This window comes from Poecilia latipinna, unplaced genomic scaffold (assembly GCF_001443285.1).
Source record: "Poecilia latipinna isolate Pla-1442-1.1 unplaced genomic scaffold, P_latipinna-1.0 Scaffold229, whole genome shotgun sequence".
In the NCBI taxonomy this organism is placed as follows: Eukaryota; Metazoa; Chordata; class Actinopteri; order Cyprinodontiformes; family Poeciliidae; genus Poecilia; species Poecilia latipinna.
In genome coordinates, this window is record NW_015112845.1 from 332,949 (window position 1) to 345,185 (window position 12,237).

Consider the following 12,237-nt stretch of genomic DNA (forward strand, 5'->3'; position numbering starts at 1 on the left):
TTTTTACAATTAAAGTTTTAAAAAAAAAAAATTTTAAAAAACAAAAATTAAAACGGGTCCTTTTTAAAAAAAAAAAAAAAAAAAAAAAAAAAAAAAAGTTATTAGGCATTTCCGATATTTGCTATTAAGTCTTTTACATTCCTATTAAGAACCCAAATGTCCTATTTTAGTTTCTGCCATGGCAACTCAATTGGATTTAAGTTCAGACTTTGGTTAGGTCAGAACCTTGAGCATATTATAATTTTATTTTTTAGTCATTCAGATGTGGGTTTGCTGCCACAGTTGAATCATTTGCTGTGTTTCTGTTAAACAAATTTACTTTCAAAATATCAAATTGTTCAATTAGATGGTCAATGGAAGTGCGGCGATAGTTGTTCGCCGGAAAGTCAAAGCTTTAGAAATGACTTTGTAACCTTTTCCAGACCTGTAGAATACAGTCACTTTGTATCTCATCTGTTTTATTGTGAACTGTTTTTAACCTACTTCATATTATGAAACAAGTTATTTCTTGATTTTACAGATCAGACATTCATCAAGTCTGGGTGTTGCAAGTGAAATATATCCCAAAAAACAAAAGAAAAAAAAAGTTGGGATAAATTTTGTATTTAACTAAACAAAACCCATCATATAAAACAGTGGTCCCCAAAGTGGGTCCTCAAGGGCCGGCATCCTCCGTGGTTTAACGCACCTGGATCAAATGATGGCTCTTGAAAAAGGCCTAAGAGGAACACTGACCTGCTGAAAAGGTTATTGCCACCACCAGGGAGAGAACCAAAACATGCAGGATGCCAGCCCTCGAGGACTGACTTTGGGGACCACTGATCTAAACGCTACTTTCTGTATTTACTCAAGTTATTCATCTGATACATTCAAAGTTTCAGATGTCCCCTGTTGTGTATGTCCCCACCAAAGTCAAAAAGTGTTTTCATTTTTCATGAAATGCTGCACATATGCTGCTTCTCAGTGCAGAAGTCAAGTGTTTGGGCATCACATGCTAACTTGGTGATTAAAAACAACCGTTTGTCATGTTTTCCCTAAAGTACTGATGAACTCACACATGACGGGGTCAGGGTTTAAACCTTTTACTGCTTTAGCTCGGACTTCTCATGTGTTCCTCTGTGTTGCCAGCCTGGTGCCCACAGATCAGTGGAAAAGTGGCGCTTTTCCAGGGTGTGACCCTGCGTAATAAGCACAAGACTTCCTGGGAGCGCTGCCTCAATACGTGGCTTAAAACGGGTTAACATGCTGCTGGCTCGACCCGCCTTGCTTCCGGTGAACTGTCCCGTCTTTACATTCGCAACATTGTGAGCAAATTTTATGTCAATCCAAAATCATGTCAGAGTTTCCAAAAGAACGAGGACGGGTGATTCTGGCTCTTTATCTGTAACTCCGGGTCTGCTTGGTAATGAGAGAGTGAACACGTCTACACCAACCTGATTATGGCACAAGCCTATAATCTGTGAACATCTGCAGCTCGACTAGTCTGCCACCACCAGTCGCCGCAGTTTCAGAAAATCTGCAAACGGCAGATTCGTCCACTCTCCCTTGGAGGACTTTAGTCCCAAACGAGACGTTCTGTTGCAGGATGCGGACAAGGTCGCGTCTTGATCACATATTCAAGACGTATTACAAATCTGATGGTTCGCAGCTGAAGGCAGAATCAAGCATTTTACATGCAAAACATAAACTTGTATATGTATTATTTCACAGAGGGTATGATTTACAGTCAAGATTATGTGTTTGATGACTTACCTGGTGAAAACACAATTTGCATTTACCCTGACAACACTAAATATAATGTAGTGTAACTACCTTAAAGGGGCGGTATTATTTAATATATATAGTTTTTTTTAGCTTTGCATGATGTTACAATGTTATTCCCTCACCAAAAAGGAACATTGTTGCTTTGATTCTTTCATATTTGTTTGAGAAATACTTTAATCTCCATGGCAACAGTTCAGGTTTGTAAAATGCGCCGCCTTCGAGGACGAAGCCCCTCCCCTGAGCAGTTTCCATTCCTATTTTCGCATTACAGAGTACCCCCCGAGCCCCGCAACTCCCCACACTGAGCCCCTTCAGACTAGCCAGAAGCAATTAGCAAACATCTGGTGGAACTGTCTGCCTGCTTCCCAAGCCGGTCTGCCATTGAACATAAATGCCCACCCCCCTGACGTGAAGGCAGACAAGGAGTACAGTGTATTTTGCAAAAAAGCATTTGGCCGACCATCTTATGCATGAGGGTTTTTCTTCTTTCAGTAAAAATAGGTAAAGAATATAAGAGAACTCCAGGCTTCTCACATTTTTATTTGCTAAATATATTTCCAATACCACCAACGCCACCCTGTGTCACAAAAGGCAGAGGAAACCCGCCGAAGTTGGAGAAATATGACGAAATGCGGACAAGGCCGCAGATTTGGGGTGTGAAAATCCTTTGCGAAGCGCCGATCGTTAACATCGTTCTTCAGACTTGACGTTTGGCAAAACCTGGACTGCTAAACGCAAACATCTGCTCTGCCACACAATCCCACTGTAAATCCCGTTAAAGTTGTGACATTTGCAGCATTTTTTTTTATTTTTTTTTTCCACTAAACAGTAGCTCATTGTTGTTCTGCTTCCACATCCTGAGCTGATGAAATCAGCAGCTGTAAGCTCCGTGTTCCTGTGACTGCTGAAGGCTGTGCCATGCTGGCAGCTCGAGTGAAGCAAATCCAGTCTGTTCCAATTATGAATCAGAGCACTTTACTCCACTTAAGTGCATTACGCCCTTAATCAGTGCGTGGCTGTACTTGTTAGTGCATGACCGCTCATATTTAGCAAAGGTACGAGCTTCTGGTAAATTAGACCTAATTGTAGGAATTTTCTAATTCACGTGAAAAGTGATGTTTATCTTTAAAAAAAAAACAAGTCGATTTTCTTTCCTGTTTTCTAACATTTTTACCAGCTTACAAACTTTAAAGCCCTCAATATATGCATGTAGCACATCGTCTGCTTTTCCTTTTCCTTCAAGCCTCTCTAAAACGTGTCGCTTTATCTCCGACACCACTAGCCACAGATTCAATTTAAGAGCAGGGAAAGCTGGAACATTTTGTCCAGGAATGAAACATTTTGTTGGCCTGAGTTTTGGAGAATTTTGGAGAGCCGGTCAACACCCTGACCTTGTTCTTGTGTTCCTGAATAATTTTTTTAAACATATTTTGGCAGGAAGTGTACAGTTGATGGAAATGAGGAAATAACCATGAAAGGGTGTGCTTAAGCAACAGCTGTGTAGGTGGTATGTGTCTCGGCGAAACGACAGGATCCGGGGGCTTTCGCTCCTCTCAACACGCTGCATTTCTCCATGTGGTCGGCGCGTATGGAAACACAAGTCAGCTTTATGCAGCTCGATTCGGAGGCAGGTTTCCCGCGATGCTGCCCTTTAAGCAGCATCACGTGAAACAAACAGTAGTTGCGTTTCCATTGCGCAAATCGGAATTACGAAAATAAATTTGCTTGTGGAAACATGCTAATTTTGAAAAAAAAAAAATCCTCAAGTTTCTCTGTTGCGAGTTGGTATTTTTGACCATATCGAAATTGATGTATTCCACAAAAATCCAATGGAAACACTTTTTTCACGTCACACCGTTCGTGATCGACCGCCAGATGTTACTACTGGAGGAAATGATGAAAAAGGCGACAGGAAGTGGTAGGAGGAGAATGGTGTGGCATGTTTTTTAAATCTCTAATGGCTTGACCAAACTTACTCACGTGGGATTTTGTTTCTTATTCAATGGAATGGCGAAATTGTGTTTTTTATTTCAACATTTGCAGAATGTCGACAAAGTTTTGTGCACGATTGTTGTGGAAATGAAGCCAAAGATTTGTAAAATCAGGGTCGACTTTCAGCGATCTCAGCAAAAATCACTGTGACTTTGCTCCAAATGTGCCTCAGACATGCGTGGCTTCACACTTTTATCAACAGTTCACTGGTTTTTCCTAAGCACTCCAGACTGGAAACATCTCACAAAAGCTGCACTTGTAGAGTTGCACAGCCATCTATTCAAAAACTAATTGGTACTTGGCAACATTGCTCGCATTCTTGGGTTTTTGCTTCCAGCAAATCAGCTTCAAGGACATAAGGCTTCTTTGCAGCTCATCATATCCCTCTCACTTTCAGATGGTAGTGAGACAACTAGAGAGGCTCAACCACAAAGTTTCACCTGTTGGACATTATCTTGCAATAATGATAGTAGATTAGCTAACAAATGGGTGGTGCTAATAGTGAGGTGGGGGTTGGAGATTAGGTTTACATCACCTGAGATTCTTGAACGTATTTCATGTTTTCTGGTTTTAACGGAAAATTAATGCTGTTAGCTTTGTGGTCATTAGAACCGCTAATGAAAACTGAAGTTCACTTTCGGCAATGGAGATTTGTGCTTTTCATACAGCTAAAAAACTACGGAGGGGAACGGGAAATTTGTTTTGTTCCTTTTGCGCTACCTCTATTGCGCTATGATAAATGGCCAGCCCTAGTTAGAAGTGATATACTTTGCTTGTGGAACTAGAACTTTTTCATTAGTATTAAGGAACTATTGACTTAAACTATTTTCTATAGCTTCCTAAAAAGTTACTTGCAAGATAGTCGACTTGAAATAAGACAAAACAAATATACCTGCACTAGAAAGTAGACCAAAAACATTTGGTAAGGTTTTGTGTTTTTTACATACGGCCAATTTTCACACAAAGCAAAGGCAGCTGTGTCCATTTCTTTGAAGCTAACAATCAATAGCTTAAGAGGACAACGATTTCAAGTTTGCTAAGTAGATCGATTCCGACTTTGACTGAACTGATTACGAAAATTTAGTAAAAATAAACCTCTTTTGAAAAATGTAGCTAACTCCCAACAAAATTTGGGACGTTCAATCATAAAGCTGTCAAAATAAGTTCAGTGAAGTTTTCCTGAACGCCCCTGGAAGCCGCTCAAACTGAAGGGTCTCTTTTCGACGCTCTACTTATTCGGGACAACCTCAATCCTGCACTTACGCTAATCCATCCGTTGCAGTACCATGCAGCTGGTGACTGTGACACAGGCCTGAACTAAAGGAGATTTCCACTGATCTACAAACCCGGATGGCAAACACAGAGTCTGAGCCGAGGGGGCCTCTTACGCAAGTCCAGCCAGCTGTGGCTGCCTGGGCCATGCGTGCAGGGAATGTGTTTACATAACGCCCATTTGGGCTCTTTCACCTCACATAGCAGGTCCTAAATAAACTCCAAAAGCAAGCAGGGTGGATTCTTTTTTTTATTATTTACGGTACTTCTTCACAATGAATGAAACAGGTTATGGAACTGTACTCTGGTGTATTGTCTTTTTAAATGTAGTATTTGGAAACTAAACCCAACTAAACTTCGGAGGAAACTCCCTTTACAATAAGAACGAATTCAGCTGCACTTTTCTGCATCGGAAAATCGTGCATGTTTTTTTTTTTTTCTTTGAGCTCGTGTTGTTTTTTTTCTCTCTCTCTCCTTTGGTTGTCTTTAGATTAATGATGTACAAAACATATGCAGAGCAGCACTTTATTGTGCAGTTCAAAGTCTAGTTTCAGCTTCTGCTGGAACAGAAGTGTCGCTGTGTTCCGTCACAGGAGTCCAGACGGTTGTTTTTATTGCAGAAACATTTCGCCAGCCAGCCAAGAGACGTGACACAAAAATGGCGCTTGCTAACTTCTGCACGTAAAACCTTCATCCCCGTTTACACTGAGACAGGAGGTTTTTACGAAACGGTCGTTTTCAAGTACGGAAATCTCAAAACGTTCTAAAGCAGATGCTCCTGTAAATGTAATGCATGTTGTAAATTGCCGTTTTAATACAGTTTGTCCAATTGTATCCGTAAACTTTTTATTTTGGGATTATATGTCATTAAAAAACAAACAAACAAACAAACAAAAAAATCCTGTTTGGTACCATCAACTCCAATTTGCTCTAATACCCCGTAGACAAAATCCAGTCTATGCTTTCATAAGTTGTAACAGAGTCCAACTGTGTGTATTTATATTTTATTCTATTTTATCTCAGAATGAATCCAGCTGCTCTGTGAAGGTCTCAGAGGTTTGTTGGAGAAGAGTGAGAGTACAAACAGCAGGAACGGGGCGAAAGTTTAAAACGGGGTTAGGCTGTAAACTAGCTTAAGCTTTGAACATCTTGTAATGTACTGTTAAACTCATTAGCTATATAAAAAAAATTACACAACTGCAAACTTACCAGTAAATGCATTCCAGAAGGCATTGTAGAAAGAAAGCAACAAACCGTGAGTGAAGAAGGAGCTTGAGGTATTTTGTAAAAAAAAAAAAAAAAAAAAAAATTCGCAAGCCGCCATGCCACTTCACACGATGTTGGCTGCTGTTCGCGAAGCAGCCAATCCAGAAGCACCACTCACAACTTGGTGCTGATTGGCTGGAAACTCCCCCAACCTCAAAACTTTGTCTTGTGGAGATGCGCTATGCGCATGTGCGTGTTGAAGAGTTTCACTGCATGGAACGGTCGCATGAACATTTCACGTTTATTTTGATGCGCACGAAATGTGTTGTGTCCATCATTAGCACACAAGGCATAAAATATGTAAACACCACAATGTACTGGCACTCAACACGTAAACATTATGCATTGTTTTGCACTGTATCGTAAAATTAATGTAAAATGTTACACTTTCGCATATAGGTGTTAGCCATTTGGTTGTAAGATGACTGAATTATATTAAAGAGTTTTAAGTTGTTGGTAGTTTACTTTATAGTTGGTGAATTATTAAAAAGGCTGTTATAAGCATTTTTATAAGATTTCCTCATATATTAGTGGATTTCAGATATTTGTATACAGTTGTAGCACCTAAACACAACTGTTGGGGGTTTGCCGTATCTGAAAACCATATATCATTTTTCTTTTACTTCACATTTATTCATCAATCTTTGGTTATTATATTACCTAAACACCAACTATACAGTCTGTAAAGAGGCAAATATGTAAAAAAAAACAAACAAAAAAAAAACAAACAAACCTAACCTGAACCTAGCCGGTGGGGGGGGCAAGTAAAGCCTGGTGGCCCGCCAGGCGTAGAATACACTGGAGGAAACCCTGAAATCTTAATAAAATACATTGAGGTTCAGGTTAGTAACGGCATAACATGTTTTTTTTTTAAAAAGAAATTTCTAGACATTGTTTCATTTTTGTTTCAAATATGTCCACATGAAATAAAACTTTATTATGCCAGATATAATAAAGTATTTGAAGTTCTTCTTTCATGCTCCTCTCAAACCTGTCCTGTTTTTTGGGCTTTTTTTTTCTCCCTCAGGCAGGGAACCATGGCCTGATCTGTGCTAAGCCCTGCTACTCTAAATCCCTCTCAGACGCTCAGTAATGCGCTCGGTGTGGGACCACACTGGGGTCATGTCACTCATCTGAGCCCAGACCACAGCTTGGTGTCTGACAGAGGGATCTTCTCTCTCCCTCTCCCCCCCCAAACCATCAGCCTCTTCATCCTCTTTCATTTCTTCCTCACCACCGACTCTCAGCTCGGGTCACCACTTGACCTTTCACACTCATCCTCACTGCTGCCAGACGAGGGATTATCAATCAGCTGTTTGTAGAGTTGCATTTTTTTTTTTTTACCCCTGCTAACATCACATTGAATTTGGACACAAATCTGGACATTTCACTTCACTCTGCATTTTCTTTTAAATTGAATTGAATTGACCTGTGGATGCATGTAGAGAAAGACTTTTAGTGGATATAACCTTATCCATTTGAAAGGTTTGCAGAATAAGTTTACACATGCATCAAGACGTGACTAAATATAAAAAAATCAGTTTGTAAACAATCATTTTCAGTGTATTATTTTTGCTTAACTGTCCAGATGAGGTGGAGACTGTCACACTATCACCACCACTATATCTGCATGTCAATTTACTTTTTGTTCTTCTTTCTTTTCCTAACTGCTGTTATTTTTAAGTCAGACGTAAGAGGACTCACATCTTCCAGAAAGTTCCACTTTTCTGTCGTTGCTACAGAATATTTTCCACTGACGTTTTAAGGATCATAGAGAGGTTTTCGTAAGACGGGCCTTTCTCTTCTTTTTCCTCTGTGGTTCTGGAAATTGAGACTGACATTTTTCCCCATCGTCTTTGATTGTTGACCTCAGCTGAGGCAAGTGAGGCCTGCTGGGCTTTAGAGTAGATGTTGTTCTTGGTTCTTGGTGTGACCTCCTGGATGAGTCGTCGATGCACTCCTGGATTAATTTTAGTGGGCTGGATCCCTGCTGTTCCATGTCTTGCCTGTTTGGTTTTACCCAGGGTTATCATCTTTCAGTTTTAATGGTACTACAGGGCTCTCCACACTGCCTCCTACTGGTGCAGCATCGGTATTACAGAGCTTCTTTTTTTTTTTTTCAAAACAGGGAAAAAGTAGCAATTCTGCTAGATTCTCATGTCCCCTCAGTGCTTCGTCTGGGCTTTCTCCCATTGACTTGGATTTCTCTAGTAGAATTTTAACCGGGCCAATCAGCAAACAGAAGGAGAAGTTGTGAACGATGATATTGATTTTATTTATTTATTTTTGTTTGTTTGTTTTAGAATTGTAGTCTGCTTGTAGTTTTATCAATAGCAACATAGTAAGTAAACAAAGTCATTCAGTCCGTGTTGGCCACGCCTCCAAATATTGAATTAACATCAACAGCCATCTTGTTCGGCTCTGCACTTCCTTCTTCATAGTGGAGGATGGTTGTTTAAAGCGCAGGGACTTTCTGGTAGGCTTCATAACGTCGAATTGGCACATTACATACATCACGGGCAAACGTTAGCAGTGGGGTAAAATTTAAGACTTCAACAAAGTCCATGTCTCTGGCAACTGTAATCATTTTTCAACAGCTGAAGGTCCAGACCCTCTGTGCGAAGCAAAGCATAGAACACAGGGCTGATTTTTTTTTTTTTTTTTTTTTACCAGGATAGGAAAAAAACATTCATTTTGAAGAAAATATCTGTTAGGATAGCCAGTGCTCAGCTTCTACTTTATATTCAACCTTCCTGGTTTTGAAGAAATGAAAATGTGTTCTTGCAAGGTGAGATACATTTTTTTTTTTTCAAATTTTATGAACAAACAGCTTTATCTCATACTCAGACTAACTAAATTACAGTCTGTAATGCGTCTTTGTTGACCTACATGCTCGCTAAGCAATAATGAACTGAAGTGATGCGGTAGAGATAAGCGTGATAAAACTCCTCTTATCATTCCTTAATAATGTGTGACAAATTACGTCATACTGAAGACAATCCCAGCTTGTTATTCCTGTTGGTTTGAACTGCTGCTGAACCTTTGGGTTTTTAACAAACAGCTTCTGCATTTGTAGCTATTTTGTTACAAATGCTGCAAATGCATTTGTAACAAAGTAACACAATCAACTGGGTCCTGTGATACGGAGCTAACAGACCATTTTTATTGTTTCCTCCTGATACATATAACTTTTAGTATAAACTGCTGATTAACAGCCAACCCATGTGATTTGAGATAAGCAAGATTTAATTTGCGGTGACATTCTGGGGTTTAGAGTCAGCACGTGTAGCCGTGCTTCGCCGGTCGTGTGGCTTTGTGGCCGATGGGCCAGCTGAAAGACAGGGGTCAAAAGTCACAGGGCTATCTTAACAACCTGATTTGGAAAAAAAAAAAAAGAGAAAAGACAAAGAAGCTGTTTCAGCTCTGCTTGATAGGTTCTCTTGAACTCCGTGTCATTGTGATACAAAAACCGCAACCAAACGATTTGCAATAACAAGTTATGCTGACCCCACAAAAGACTGTGAATTCGATTGACTACATTTTGGATTACTTAATGTTAGCAGCACCTGCTAAATTAGAGCAAAAGAGTGGTTATGTAATTCATAAAGTCCTCACAAAGGGGAAATGTGTCCCTCAAGCCACACCGTCTACCGAATGGCCTCACCTGTGAAATGAGCTGACACAAAACTAATTCTTTCTCCAGATGAGACCTTTTTCTCATAACTAACATTGTAGCATTGCAAGTTATTACTATAAATACAGGACATGATACATAAAATACTGTAACGTCAAGCTTAAAGTTTGAACAGTGTTTCTGTCAACATTTAGCTACAAAAATGTTGAAGGAACAAAGAAGACAGCAACTGGCTAACCATTAGCAGCTAACAATGCTAAAGTTAGCATCTTCTTCATAGGCTTTTGTTAGAATTTACTGTTTTCTTCTTTAGTTAAAAATCGAAAATACTTTACATTAAGCTTCCAAAACATATTGCTAAAATATTACTTCCCGTTCTCGTGAATCCAGTATAGTTTGCCATTTCACCTTTACTTATAACATAAAGACTTAGGTGCATCTATTAATTTATCATAACAAGGATCCATTTTCATAAATAAGGTGAAAAGTAGTGAAGCAAAAGTAAATATTTGTCTTCTAATAAATGTGACATATTTGTTTTGTACTTCACTCACTGACATTGGTTTTTTACATATATATGTCTTGGTCGTTAAAGTTTGAATGAAAAGTTATTTCAAGGTAAGCGCAAGTGTTCAAAATCACATATTATTATGTTATTGTTAATAAGACACACTAAGCCAAAATGTACAAATTTTGAATAGCTACAGTACTTCTCTGATAAACCTAGCTACCTATACAAAGTGAACAAAATCCTAAAATTTAAATCGCATAACAAAATTTAAGTGAAAGCTTTAAAAAGTCTTTATGAATAAATCATTTAGAAAGACATCTCTAATGCGAATCAGTTAATATTCATACAGTTTTGAACGAAGCTACAGTAACATTAGTGGTCCTCTTTCACCCTTCGTCTCTTTGGTTTTTGCTGTGATTATGGCAGATCATGTTTAAACTGCTCCAACTTGTGCTAACACTTCTGCATAATATTAGTACTATTTGGTTTGTGAATCAGATACTCCAGAGTGAATAGCTGGCACAAATGAAGAAATTGAAATGTAAAATGGATGCACACTATTTCTATTTAATCTAGGCCACTTCTCCAAGCTGGTGTAGCTTTTATCTGAGTGTTATCTACAAATCCAGCCAGATGGCTTGTTTGGGTTTCTCAAAGGCTGTGAGAATACAGCGTTTCTTACAGAATATGTGACAAAAACCATCAAAAGTCTTTTTCGTGCAGGTGCAATGTGACAAGTGGCTCCACAAAGCAATCTTCGCTGATGTTGTGGTTCAGCATGCAGGGTTCTTTTTTTTGCAACCACATCTTTCCAGAAATTATTGATCGCTCTCTCGAGATCTCCTGCTGGCACTTGTACTCTGCACCACAGGTGTTTCGCTGAATCCTGCTTGGGCTCAATACCAAACTCTGAGTTTGCAGGGGAACTGGGCCAGATCCTGAGGGAGTCTGTTTTTTTTTTTTTTCTTTTGTTTTTTTAATGTGTGTATGGTTTAGTCACGAATGCCTTAATATGTTCTGATAAATCGGTAGCCTCTTTGAGATCACACGTTTCCAGACTGCGGGATGGATCCACTGTTTGCTGCAGAGCAACTGTAATTGAACCAACACTGCAAAAACACAAAATCCTACCAAGTATCTTTGGTCTAGTTTCTAGTGCGAAATGTCTTTGCGCACTGGAAATAAGACAAAACTAACTTATAAGTCACGTTTCAGCAAGATATATTATTTGAACTAAATAATTCCTGAATGTTAATAAAATGAACTATTTTCAATGGCAGATTATTTCACTTGAAACAAGACATTTTTTCCCATCAAGAATTTGTCAACAGACTAGTACTTAAAAAAATCTAAATTAAGGAATTATTTACTTAAAACAAGATCCTACATCTAGATGAATAGTTATTTATAGGTTAGTACACTTCAAATAAGACAACACTAAGATTCGCAGTAGAAATCAGACTAAAAATACTTGGTCAGACTTTTGCAGTGAAGTCTAAGCAACGATTTCAGGATTGGGACTAATGTCGTAATAAATAATCCACTGTCCTCTACTGAATAAAATAACATAAAAAAATCTATGGCCTCAGTGCCAAGGTTATGGTGTATAAATCTTACTTTTCCGAACATGCACGCTATAAAGTCCTACAGAGGTAACTGTCAAACAACATTGGAGACACGTTTTCTTTTCGCCCTCGGGAAACATGCGCTGTCATAACAGAATGTACCATTTCTCTCATGAACTAAAACACTTGCTGCAGTTCTGCTGTACTGTCAACTCAGTCTGTGACGGTTTAAC